The following is a 13,301-nucleotide window of genomic DNA, read 5'->3' on the forward strand; positions in this document are numbered from 1 at the left end:
CCAGATCTGAGCTGCATCTGTGACCTATGCTGCAGCTTTCAGCAACACCAGATCCTTAACCCACTGAGTGAAGCCAGGGATCAAACCCACATCCATGCAATCACTATGTTCTTAATCAGATGAGCCACAACAGGAACTCCGAGAGTATTAATACAATTCGGGATAACATCTCTGATGTCTTCAACTGTTTTCAAAGTATTAAATTAACACATGATTTTATAATATTGATGACATCAGTAGTTACAAGCTGAGGGAAAAGCTGTGTATTCAGAAAAGAACTCACATTTGTCTGCATGAATATACGTTAAAACAATTTCAAGTGATTTCAAATTTCCACTTTTCTTGTTCCTAATCACTCTAAGTGCAATTCTCACTTTGCAGATTAGGTGATCATTGTAAATTCTTATGAAATTGTCAGTTGATAGTTTCACCTCCAAACCGCAGTGAGGAATACTGTCTAGAGTTTTTGGTTTGGTAAAAGTATTGTTGGGACTGTAGTTCATTACATACCACTATCTCTTCTTCTTGAGAAATTGTAGGAGAAATTTCACTTAGATACCAGGGATAGGACATAATGTTTTTCTTCTTTTTTTTTTCTTTCTTACGGCTAGAGTTCCCAGGCTAGGTGTCGAATAGGAACTGCAGCTGCCAGCAACACCGGATCCATTTTATTTTCTCTTTGTCCTTTTAGAGCTGCACCCGTGGCATATGGAGGTTCGCAGGCTAGGGGTCAAATCAGAGCTGAAGCTGCCAGACTACACCACAGCCACAGCAACGCCAGATCTGAGCCACATCTGTAACCTACACCAGAGCTCATGACAAATGCCAGATCCTTAACCCACTGAGCGAGGCCAGGGATCGAATCTGTGTCCTCATGGATACTAGTTAGATTCATTTCCGCTGAGCCATGATGGGAACTCCAACACCAGATCCTTAACCCACTGAGCTAGGCTAGAAATCTAACCCGAGTCCTCCTGGATACTAGTCAGGTTATCTCTGAGCTACAAAGGGAGCTCCATGTTTTTCGGTAGAAAAACTGCACTTCCCTTTTTTCAGATAAGGCAAATCTTGGGAAGAGTCCGTACTTCTCTCTTTGCTCTGGATGCTAGGAAGCTCCCAGGAAAATTCTGCTCCTCTAACAGGACATGGTTGTGTGCATGTCTTAAGCCTGCGTGAGCTGATTGATCCTGATCTTATATTTTTCTATTCTTGTTTTTCTAATTCTTGACCCCATTCCTCTCACTATTTATGCTTTCCTTTTGTATTTTTTATATCCTATAAAACCAATTCAAATCCTTTGTGAAACTAAGGATTTTCCAGCACTTCTCATCCACCAGCGAGCAGGTCTTCCTGCACGAACCCACAGCACACAGTAGGTGTAGAGCAGACCCACAGTGCTTCATGGTGACAAATGCCAGCCAGTGACACACACGGTGTGGGTACAGAGGGTGTGATGGGACTTACACACTTGCAAACACCAAAACACAGAGCCAGAGCTGGGTACCAGAGTTCACGCCACATTTCTAAAGCTGTTACAGGAGACACAGATTTGGCTTTGTCCACTCATGGTATCATCTTTGAAATATCTGAGGCCATGTGCTCTGGCCAGTTGTGGGCAGGTTGACATAAGGGTTGGTGATGTGGTCCAGGCTGCTGCTTCCCATCCCATCCCTGACACTCGCCAGCTCTGTCAGCTGGATGGGATCCTGAATGATGAAATTCAGCATCTGTAAAGTGGGGTGACAGGGGTACCTACCTCGTGGGATTATTGTAAGGATTAAATGACATGACATGTAAGCTCTTATAAAGGATTCCTTAAGAGTAAGCGTGTAATAAATATTCTTTTTATTTTTTATTATTTATTTATTTATTTAACTTTTTACTGAAGTATACTCAATTTACAATGTTTTAGTTTCCGGTGTACAGTACAGTGATTCAGTTATACGTATGCATGTATCCATTCTCTTTCAAGATTCTTTTCCCATACCGGTTATTGCAGACTATTGAGTAGAGTTCCCTGTGCTGTACAGCAGGTCCTTGTGGATTATCTATTTTGTGTATAGTAGTGTGTATCTGTTAATTCTAAATGCCTAATTTATCCCACCCTCCCACCTTACCACCTTCCCTTTTGGTAATCATAAGTTTTCTGTCTGTGAGTCTTTTTCTGCCTTGTAAATAAGTTCACTTGTATCATTTTTAAAGATTCCACATATCAATGATATTACATGATACTCGTCTTTGTCTGACTTACTTCACTAAGTATAATATTCTCTGGGTCCATTCATGTTGCTGCAAATGGCAATATTACATTCTTTTTATGGCTGAATAATATTCCAGTGTGTATATGTACCACATCTTCATTATCCATTCATCTGTTGGTGGACATTTAGATTTTTACCCTGTGCTGGCTATTGTAAATAGTGCTGCAATGAACATTGGGGCACTGGTATCTTTTCAAGTTATGGTTTTTGGTGGCTATATGCCCAGGACTGGGATTGCTGGATAAATATTCCTTTTTAAATTAGCACTTAATCTAGAGCCTCGTTAGAGTAGTAAATGTGGAGGGAAGGAAGAAATGCACAGTTGGGGAAAATGAGGATTTAAAAACTCTTTTGAACTTTTGTGATCATGTGCTTTAAATGATGACTGCCTACCTGAACTATTTTTAACATTTTTCATTGTATAACATGTCTCAGAGATCTAACCCAACTTTCCCTATCCCCTACTCAGCTCTAACACCATAATGCTGCAAGGAACAACAAAAGCTTTTTGGTGACTCAGTATAATTTGGTGACTCACTAAGAAATCAAGCTCTTTGTCTCTTTCAAAAATTCCACTGTGGCCCCCAGATTAAGTTTAACGCCATGGGTTCACTACCTATTTGGGTCAGGCTGAAACAGGCATCCTAAAAGGGAATGCCTGCTCACAACTGGGCAGTGGGGCCCCAGAGACACATATGTGCCCTGGGTCCATCCCCAGAAAGACAGACTCTCTTCATCAAAGGTTTTCCTTGGCCTGGATTGCCTTAGTGCCAGGCTGAATTTGTGAACCCACCTCTGGTACCTTGTATGTCAACTTCACCATGCTTTGTATTGATTTTAATTTTTTGTTTGTTTGATTTTTAGGGCTGCATCCATGGCATATGGAAATTCCCAGGCTAGGGGTTGAATTGGAGCTGCAGCTGCCAGCCAGTGTCACAGCCACAGCAACACAGGATCTGAGCTACATATGCAACTTATACCACAGTTCATGGCACCACCAAATCCTTTAACCCACTAAGCAAGGCTACGGATGGAAACTGTGTCCTCATGGATACTAGTCATGCCCATTACCTCTGAGCCACAGTGGGAACTCCCTGATTTCAATTTGTAATTGTTTGTTTTGTAGTGGACTTCCTTCATTTTGGAGGAACTTAATCTGGTTATAAGTCATAAACCAGGAACTCTTGGGTGGCTCAGCAGGTTAAGGATCCAGTGTTGTCACTGCTGTGGCTCAGGTTCGAACCCAGGCCTGGAAACATCCACCTGCTTTGGTCACATTCAAAAAAAGTCATAAATCAACCATGAAAATACTAACCAGATTTTTACTGGGTCTCAGTTTTGCTCCATGTCATTTCAGCTGCACTAGTTTCCATTTGGGAAGAAGATGGAGCTTCTGAAGCCTACCAGGAGGCAGAGACAAGCAAAGGCAGCCAGATAAGGAGATCCTTGTAAGAGAGGATACATTCTTGAGAACTGTTTTTGTTGAGATGGTAGTCACTTTGTTAATCAGTTTATTTGGCAAAATTCCTACCTGCATGTAACTGCTACATCTTTTGTAAAGATGGCAAAATTGTACCTAGTTACATACTACAGTGTGGATGGACCTGCAGGGTGAAATAAACCAATCACAACAGGACAAATATGGTGAGATTGCACTTGTGTGAGGTCCCTAGAGGAGTCACATTCCTGGACACAGAAAGTAGAATGGTGGTGGCCTGGGGCTGGGGGAGGGGGAGTAGGGAGTTGGTGGGGACAGAGTTTCAGTTTTAAAAGTTGGAGAGAGTTCTGGAGATGAAGGGTGGTGATGGTTGATGACATTGTGAATATGCTTAATGTTGAGTTGTACACCTAAAAATGGTTAAAATGGTCAATTTTGTTATTCTATTTGAATGTAGTAAGGTCACCAAAAAACAAACAAAACTGTACCCAGGCTTCCTTATCAACAAAATGTCTGGACTCTATAATTATGACAGCTCCTCATCCCCACCCTGACCATGTCTTATGGGTCTGATTCTAACCCCATCCAACCACCTAAATGTCAAATTCTGCTTTCTGCCAAACTCTGTTCTGTGATGAGACCTCACTCAATGCTGAGCATTTATTCCCTACTCAGTTTCGTTACAAGTGTGCCTGCCTACTCACAGCAAAAGGGATGTATTGCTGCTTCCCTTATTTTATTTTCAGTTCTCTTAGAAAAGTTTGCATGGGCATGCACATGTACTCAGCTATGCAGGGTAAAACCAAGTGCGATTTGTGGGCAGAAAAAGTCAACGGTCTTACAACAGTAAAACCGTGTATGTGAAGAGGTCATAACCTATCTGTTAAGTTATTAACATACTTTAGAATTATAAGTAGAGGTAATCAAAACAAAAACAAAAACCAAAAAACCAGTCCCTTTCTTCCTTAGCATGGGAAATCTTTCAAAAGAGGAATCCTTCCTGAATTTGTCTTTCCTTAAATGAATTCTGCTCTGTGGCCTATTTCCCTTTATTCTTTAAGCCATTACGAACCACATCTGTGGAATTCTGTATCAATTATTCTGCAGCCAGCTGTTGCCGAGAGTCTTCTACTTAAGTTGAAATTAAGAACAGATTTGAGGGCTGCCTACCTGCTGTGAGGTCCTGATGCAGTTCTCCCCAAACTACAAATGGTGAGGAGACGGGCCTGAAGTCCTGCAGCTCCTCGGCCACTTTCTACCCTACTTTTGCCTCATTTGTGACTCCACATGAACTCTGTGACTGAAAGTTATTAAAGATATCTTTGTCGTCAACCAAATGCATGGCATGCACAGCACTCAGTGAAGGAAAATCTGTGTTGCAATGAGAATAGGATTGTGGGTCATTATGGGGTTTTCCTCCAAGCAGAAAACAAGGACAGACTGTTCAATGGCTGGTACCCCCGGCTGGTCAGCATTTCTGCCCTGAGGAGAGAAGAGGAAGGCATCCACCATTTCACTGTGCGGATGTATTTTGCACAGATCTTGAAGAGATGCTTGATGAAATGACCTGAAAATTCAGGTATGCACCCTGGCGAAGGTGTCTTCAGACTCCACAGAGAGATGAAAACATGGTCATGAAAGTCCTTCAAACAAACAGCAGGTTTCCACCCTGACTGACTAAGCCTAAAGCCCAGACAGACTGACCTCAAATCTTCAAGTTTACAAAAGACGACACCAAAGAAAGCTGTTCAGTGAGAAGTGATCTAGTGTAAACATGGGAAAATCCACGCATGGATCACGTTAGAGGTAATGGGGTGTGTGTGTGTGTGTGTGTGTGTGTGTGTGTGTGTGTGTAGAGGTAATGGTGTGTGTGTTTAGGAGAAACGCATCTATTTTACCGCTACAGTAGCCATCACCTTCCATAGAATTAAAATTTAAGAAATAACTGAGATCATTTCCTACACCAAGATTAAAATATTTTGTTGGTTGACTTCAGAGTCAAGCAGTCTGAAAACACTTTGTAAAGAGAATTTAAAATACAGTCACAACTTTGCCTCTCATCAGGGCCAGGGATGACCATATGTTAAATTCCTTACTGAGTCAGGCTGATGGGCTGTTTTCCCTTCCTCCTCAGTCTCAACACAGCGTATTTCTGAGAGACTCCGGGTTCTGTGAAAGGGAAAGATTTTAGGACGGTACAGCAAGTTAGGATGGGGGTAATGCTTTTGAAACCACCGGTAACTAAATAAATAGCGAATTTCCATTTATACATGAAATTGCTACCTACTCCAAACAGTACAAAGGCAAGCAACAGCTGTACTGCTCTTAAAACAGTCTCTACTCAGGAATGCTTTTTGACAATTTAAATCAAACTTATCCCTAATCCACTCTGAGATCTGTGAATTTAAGTTAGTTCAGAGGGCTAAAGTTTATCTCTAGACTTAGGCATAGAATGTCATTCTTCTTTTTCAGATATAATTTAGAAAATCTGAATATATTCACACAAAGACTTAACATTAAATATTTACTAGCAGTGCACTTAAATTTTTGAGCATGCATATTTAATAAATATTTTTAGCTTGTCTTAGATTTCATACTATAGAATAAAGAGTTTCACTTCCAGCTTTCAGATAGACAAGGCCTTGTGGGAGATTCTTTTTTTGTATTTGTTTTTCACTTTTAACTATTCTTTAATGGAATCTCTAAAAAATCTTTTTGATCTCAATATCCAGGAACAATGCCATGGCCTGACTTACGCAGACAAGCCAGTGAACACTGTTTCATTAAAATGCCATTTTCCTTAGCTTGAAGGAACAGAGTCCCAAATCCTGAACAAATAATTCATTGGATAATAACAAGGGAAAAGAAATTTTTTCTCCACCTATTTCATCAAGCAAAATTATTGTATTATGAAATAATAAATAAGCCTAATATATATTCAGTCATTAGTTCATTAATATTGCTGAACTCTCTCCACTGAAATACTGTAATTTACCTAAACATTTTGAAATAGGAGGACTTCTCTTGGGGGATTTCAGGGATTGATGTTTGTGTCGAAACAGTGTCCTTAATCTTTAATGGCAACTCTAAATGTTTGAAGATTTTAAACAGTTGAAATTCTGACAACGCTAAATATGTTACAGGAATAGGAGAAAAATATTTTGCTTTTGTACCATTTCTTAATAACGTGTTGACAAATGGACAATAATGTAAACACATTCCGGCTCACGAATGGCGCTCTCACTAGTAACAAAACCATGCTGGGCCCCAAGCTGCCATTTTCCAGGATGTAACTCTTGCCGCCTCTCAAGTTACCTTCTCAGATTCTGCATGCATTGTAGAGAAATGTGGGAGAAAGGAAATCTTTTAAAAGCACAATATTGTTGTAGAACCCGCAGAGCCCTGAGAGAGTTCACATGTGGGTGATAAGCGGGTGAGCGGAAGAAGGCAAGACCTGAAAATCACAATTTTATGTCCTCCACACTCTTCCTCCAGTTTGGAAGTTTTCCTCACTCATTGTTGATCTAACTTGTCAATTTTCAACACATGGAAGTTATTAGTGCAATACTGTAGTCTTAAATAGACTCAAGAATTTTAACCATGGATGCAAATCCATTCCAAAATACTACCAAAAAATTAAAGTTTCAAGTATGGAAATTTTAATCTCTTTGGGGGTGCATAGGTATATATGAGACAAAATGTCTATGTATGACGTTTTATCTATGAAGTTAGTTGCAATGGGGGGTAATTCTGTTCGTGCATTTTTACTCTCACTGTAATGAATTGCGCCGCTTCTATACATTTCTGTGAATCGGACTTAAATTTGATTGTTCAAGAATGCATTCCCACTTAGGTATTCGGTCTGAAACCAACAAGGATTGTCAACCACCACGCCAGCTCTCCAAATTAGCGTAAATCGTTAATCACCTTTTATGACTCGGGATCCTTCCCGCATAGGTTCTCCCTTCGGCTCCCTCCCTGTCTTTCCACTCCCCCTGCCTTCGGCGAAACACACACACATGCACACACATCACACACGCTGCATCGCACAGACTGCACTCACATCACACTCATGCAGAATGGCCCCCTGGCTGACAGTCCAGCTTTGCAGGCACAAGCCCCTCCCTTGGCGCTCGTCCGTAGTACTTTCTGCTGTAAATGCCCTAAGTTGGAGAGGGTCCCGAGCTGCAGCAGCCCCGAGTGTTTGCGAATGTTAGGCACCGAGAGAAATGCCACCGCGGAAGGTGACGCCTGGACTGTCGCGCTGCTTCTTCAGCAGAGCGACGTCCGTGTTGCTGGCTGGAATCCATCTCCACTGCGGACTCGTCACGAGGAGAGCACAATATGGCCAGGAGCCGGGTGGGAGAGGGCAGAGTTACCCCTCCGCAGGCCACTGCTCCCTAGGTCTACGTCACCGCCAACTCAGGGGGCGCCCCTCCTACAGCCTCCCCCTTCTCTCCTTCTTCGCCTCCAACTGCCCCCCCTCCGGCCCCTTCTGCTTCTGCAGCTACCCCCACCCCCATGAAAGCTTTTTGAAATCAAATGGGGATTTCTATTCCCAGACTCAACTTCGTGCAACTAACTGCGGCCCACGGAGAGTAGTGGTCGCGGTTAAAAGATGGAGTTTGAAGAAAAAAAAAAAATTAAAGTTGAACTTTTCAAGGTTAAAAATAAAAACAAAACAGTCATTTAAAAATTACCATACAGCAGAATCCTTGTTGTGAAGTCTTTCCAGTGGGACCCCATTTTGATTCTGCACTTAATCTGCTGAAACTCTGCGTCTGAATACCCCCCAAGCACATTTATTAGGAAGTTAGGGGAAACGCACACCCTAAGCGGTTTGTAGTGCACGCGCTCGGGTGACCACCGGAAGGATCCCCGCGTATAAATCTGGTTCGAGGCTTAATGCTCAGGTGCCAAGTCGGCTGAAAATGCATCCCCGGCATGCCTGCACGTAGGGATGCGTGCATGTGTGTGTATCCATGTGTGCGCCTAAACAGCTTCACGTAACTGGATCTGCGGCAGCGCTGGTCCTTGGAAAGAAGGGGCGACAACTAGCCTCTGGGATCGTGATTCAGTGCTATTAGGGGAAGAATTATCTGCGTCTGAGTCATCGTGAGCCTCCAGACTTTCCCCGCAGTGTGGCAGAACTTTGTGCTGATGAGACAATAGTGGAGCGTGTGCGTTTCCTACAGGGCAGACCATTCCGGGGCTGGGGGAAGCCTCAGGCCTGCGCCCTGCCGCGGGGGCCCGGTCCCCTCCCTGCGCCGCGCAGCCCCCAGAGCCCGGCCAGCGCCGGGGTCCCCGCGGGGCGGGCGCCTCCCGGGCGCGCGCGGGCGGCGCAGGGAGGGGGCCGGGCGCGTGGCGGGCCCCGCGCGCCCTCGCGCGTCCCCCGCGCCCGGGCGCAGCTGGCGCGGTCGGTCTAGTGCAGCGTTCGGCTCCGCGCCTCCGGCGCTCGGCTTCACCTTCAGAGGCGCGGGGCGTGCGCGTCCTCCTCCCCCGGCCGCCGCCTCTCCGCCAAGGTAGGGGCCGGGGTGGGGGTGCTGCGGGAGGGGGCGCAGGGCCCTAGCCTGGAAGCCTGGGGGACCTGGCGTGTGCCGCGAGGGTTGGGGGCGCCGGGGAGGGGCTCCAGGGCGCGGGGAGGGCGGCTGGCTTTCCCTGTGGGTAGTTGCTCCGCTCCGCAATTCCAGGAGAGGGAAGATGCAACTTCGGGCGGCTAGGCGAGCGCCCGGGAGGTGGTTTTTACCGCAGTGGAGGGGCGGGGTGGGGGCCGGGGTGGGAGCGCGGAGGAGGCTCTGGCTTTGTACACTTCGTCAAAGGCGACTCGGGAGGAGGGGAGCTTGGATGCGCTCACCATCCATTAGGAGACAAAGAGCAAATTGCCTTACTTTAAAGTAAAACGCTCCGGCTAATGAAGGTGGGTGATGGGGCTGCGGGGCCCGAGGAGCCGCTTCAATTATTAAGGGTTTGGCTGATGGGATCGATGCCTGTGGGCACCGAGCGCTGCTGCCTCGGGGCCGTGTTTGCGGGGAGGGGCGTTGTTTTTCCTCCCCCCTCCCCTGGCTGCGTGCCCATCATCTGCGAGAGCCTAAGTGACCCTAACATTAAAGAAGTGAGAGCTTGGAAGGGAAGTTAGGGCAGCGGTGGGGGCGGGGGCGAGGGTTCTGCAAGGACTCTGAGGAGGGGTGAGGAGAGGGGGTCAGGGTGGCAGGGGCTCCTCCGAGATGCACCCAGCCTGGCTGGGATGGGGGTGGGGGAGGTATTGATCACGATATTTACCCGAGTATACGCAAAGGAAGAATACTTGGGGTGTGTGTTGGGGGGGGGGTTGGTAAAGCTCCTTGCCTGCCATTTCCATGGTGAGCTAACCTACTGAAGAGTTATGATTAGCATTTAGATTAACCGCCTCGTCATCAAGTTTTAGAGAAACTTTGTATGAATAAGTTTGTTAAAAGCCAGCCGAGCTGGGTATTTAAAACAGCGGTTCGTGGAGGAAGGTTGGTGTGCGGTGTCAATCGGCCTTGGTGGGCTGGGGTCCTGCTACTACGGACCAGAGAGACCGAGCCTTTTACCCGAAAAATGTGGGTCTGTAAGTCAGCCCCATTTATTATCAGCGGTAATAAGCTCCCCGCAGCAGACCAGGATCTGACCAGGAGCTTCTGGTGTGTGTCTGTGTCTTAATCATTCCGCTGGGTTTATTGATAAAGAATTACTTGATCTCCGGGTGTGCAAAGAACAACTTGCTCAGCCCTCTTTTAAAATATATTTATTCTGTGCCTTATTTAATCCAGACGCACAAAAAGCCATTTGCTGCTTCATTGTTGGTTTACATTTTTTGAAAAGGCGACTGGTGTAACCTGTGGAATTTGAAATGCAAATAAAAGCCTGTGGGAGTTGAGGCAGAACAAATCAGCATTTATAAAGTGAAAAAGATTTAATGTCTTTGAAATCATTGCGGAGGAAAAAAACTGGAGAGGGGGAGCGATTTTTCAGTGAGTGAATTGTGACGTCAGGTCTTTTTGGAAAAGATGTTATTTTTAAGGTCTGAAACCCGGGTATGTAAAGTGCTTACAGGAAAAACAGATTACAAGATTAACATCTGTTAACATGATCCTTTATCTCCAGCCAAAAATAGGTCAGTTCTTTCTTAAGGAAACACGATTGCTGGCGTGTGTTTAAATAATAAAATTAAAATAATGAGTTCATCAATTAGGACCGGCGTTTGATACAATCTGACCTGTGAAAAACATTTTTTAATTTCGAGATCAATGAAAGGTCAAAGTCCCTTTTGGGTGTTGAGAACAACTCTTCTCCCTGCGTCCACCCCTCCCGGATAACCCCCTCCTTTTTACAGCGAGCTGCCTCTCCGCCCCCATCCCGATTGCTAATTTCCCCTTACAGCCACTGTGGAAGTAGAAAATATATTTAAATGGATATCGTATGATTCCTCCCTCGTTTAAAGAAGGCAAAGTCTCGGTGCAGAAGGCTAACTTTCAGAGCTCTGCTGTTGTTTTACCAATAAATGAAGGGGGGGTGGTGGAAGGAAACAGCCTTGCAAAGTCTCCCTGCCCCCTGGGTGTGAGTGACGGCTCTCCGGGCCAATCCGCAGCGGCTTTCTCCATCCCGGAGGTAATTTGGGGTGTGAGTGTGTACGCGCGCGCGCGTGCATGCGCCCATGTGTCTGCACACTAAGTCCGACCAGCCCCGCGCATCCGCAGGGTCCTGATTTGCACAGTTATGAGCTGTATACACGGACACACTATTATCTGAATCTTTGCAGCTAGGTGGGCATGCAGCATTCCAAATAGAGACCTTGCCTCCTCCGAGTGTTCTGTAAAGAACGGGCAAAAGAAGTGCTTTCGGATTCAAGTCGAAACCTGCAGAAGGGGAAGAAAAGGAGGGATGTGATTATGCTTCTCAGAGGTTGGGGGATCGAAATGTGTGGTTCCTTCCGTCTCGTTCCCCTGCGGCAGGCGCGCCCTGAACGCCTGGGGTCAGAGTGATGGATTCTACTCGTCACTCGCTAGGCGTATCGAGGTCCAGGATTGTTGAAACTGTTGTTAACTCTAGAAAAAGTGAAGGACAGCATGTACCTTCCAACTTCAAATTTTATTTTCTCACTGGAAGTTGATATTTAGGCCGTGGCAAATTATAGAATGTGACCTGCCCAGGGTCAGTGCAGTTTTACTGCCCACCCACTTAAGAATGCGAAGCACTGGCAACGGCTCCCCGGCACAATGGGCACATTCACCGGCGGAGTGCGTCACGGGCCGCCCCACGTTTCCTCTGGGTTTAGTAGGGCACCAACTTCTCTAGGAATATTAGTAGTGCTCTGTGTGTGTGTGTGTGTGTGTGTAAGGGACCATGGAGCAGCTCTGTTCAGTGCTGGAGTTGCTTTGCTGCTTCGCTCAGAGATGGATGCTGCTGCTGCAGGGAACGGGTTAAGGACACACGTGTACCCCCTCCTTCCCCGAGACCCCTGCAGGGGGATCCCTGGGAGGGATCCCGCGCCCCGGCCTCGTCCACGCACAGTGTGTCCGCCTGCAGGGCCGCACGGAGGTCATCCCGATAGTCCACTGGCCACCCCAGGAGACCTTCTTCCTCCCCCAGCAAGACCCTAACTCGGTTACAAGGTGGGGTCCAGCCCGCGTCGCCCGCCGGGCCATTTCCGCTCCCTAAATCCGAATACGACCCGATTCTGCCCCTCTCCTTCCCCAATCTCTGTGAGCTCGCGGATTGAGGAATGGGCAGTAGGGGGAGGTGTCGCTGGATTAAATCATTCCTATTTCTGTTTCTCCCGCGGGTGCTGCGCTGATCCCAGGGAGCCTGACGGGGGGAGGGGGGTAGTATTTACCTGCCCGCCCCGCGGCTTGGGCTGCGGCCTCTGGAGGCCCAGTTTACTGGGGGAGGGCTGTAGGCGGGGAGGGATGGGCGGAGAGGTGGGGGAGGACCCGGCCCGCGCCCCCGCCCCCCGGTGCCCGCCCCCCGCCCCCGTCATGTGGAGCGGACGTCACAAGCCTGCACTGTAACCCAAGAAGTGAAAGAGACGGGGACCCACGGCCCAACTTCGCACCGTAACAAAGGCGGGGGTCCGTGCGGGCCGGGGGAGGGGGTCTGGCCGGGGACGGATCGGGGGAATGGGTCTGGGGGTGTGGGGCAGGCAGGACCCGGGCTGCGCGGGGGCGGGAGAATGGGGAGCCTGGCCCGGGAGTGAGGGCCTGGTCTGGGAGTAGGGTCCTGACTGGGGCGGGGTCTGCTCGGGGCTGGGGGAGTGGGGACCCGGGAGGGGGTTAGCTGGAGTGGGGGATGAGGGCCGGGGCGGGAGTCTGCAGGGGGCGGGAGAGTGAGAGCTCCGACTGGGGTCTGCGGGGGTAGGGGGAGTGTGGGCCGGGACGGGGGTCTGTGGGGGCGGGGGAGTGGGGGGCCGGGGCCCTGGGTGCGCGTGGCTGCGCCGACCGCGCTCCAGGGGCCGAGGCGCTGCCCAGGCCAGGTAATTGGTTTCTATTTTAAACTTCACTTTGTCCGGGCGGAGGTGGGGCGGTGGGAAAGGCGTGGCCCCCGCGCGATTACATAAGTGTTCATACCTGATTAGGTCCCAGGCC

General features: G+C 47.7%; 1 protein-coding gene across 4 annotated transcripts in view; it reads left to right on the forward strand.

The window, feature by feature from the left end:
• Positions 1-9,105: 9,105 nt before the first annotated feature.
• The window catches only part of ZNF516 (zinc finger protein 516), a 117,432-nt gene continuing 113,236 nt past the window's right edge, over positions 9,106-13,301 (forward strand). For 2 of the 4 annotated variants that reach the window (XM_047766936.1, XM_047766940.1), the window contains exon 1: positions 12,703-12,788. The gene's annotated coding sequence lies outside the window, so the exon portion shown is untranslated. Of the gene's footprint in view, positions 9,222-9,525; positions 9,617-12,702; positions 12,789-13,301 lie in introns of those variants that run through there. The other 2 variants (XM_047766937.1, XM_047766938.1) reach the window with 2 other exon arrangements.

This window comes from Phacochoerus africanus, chromosome 2, assembly GCF_016906955.1.
Source record: "Phacochoerus africanus isolate WHEZ1 chromosome 2, ROS_Pafr_v1, whole genome shotgun sequence".
Taxonomy (NCBI): domain Eukaryota; kingdom Metazoa; phylum Chordata; class Mammalia; order Artiodactyla; family Suidae; genus Phacochoerus; species Phacochoerus africanus.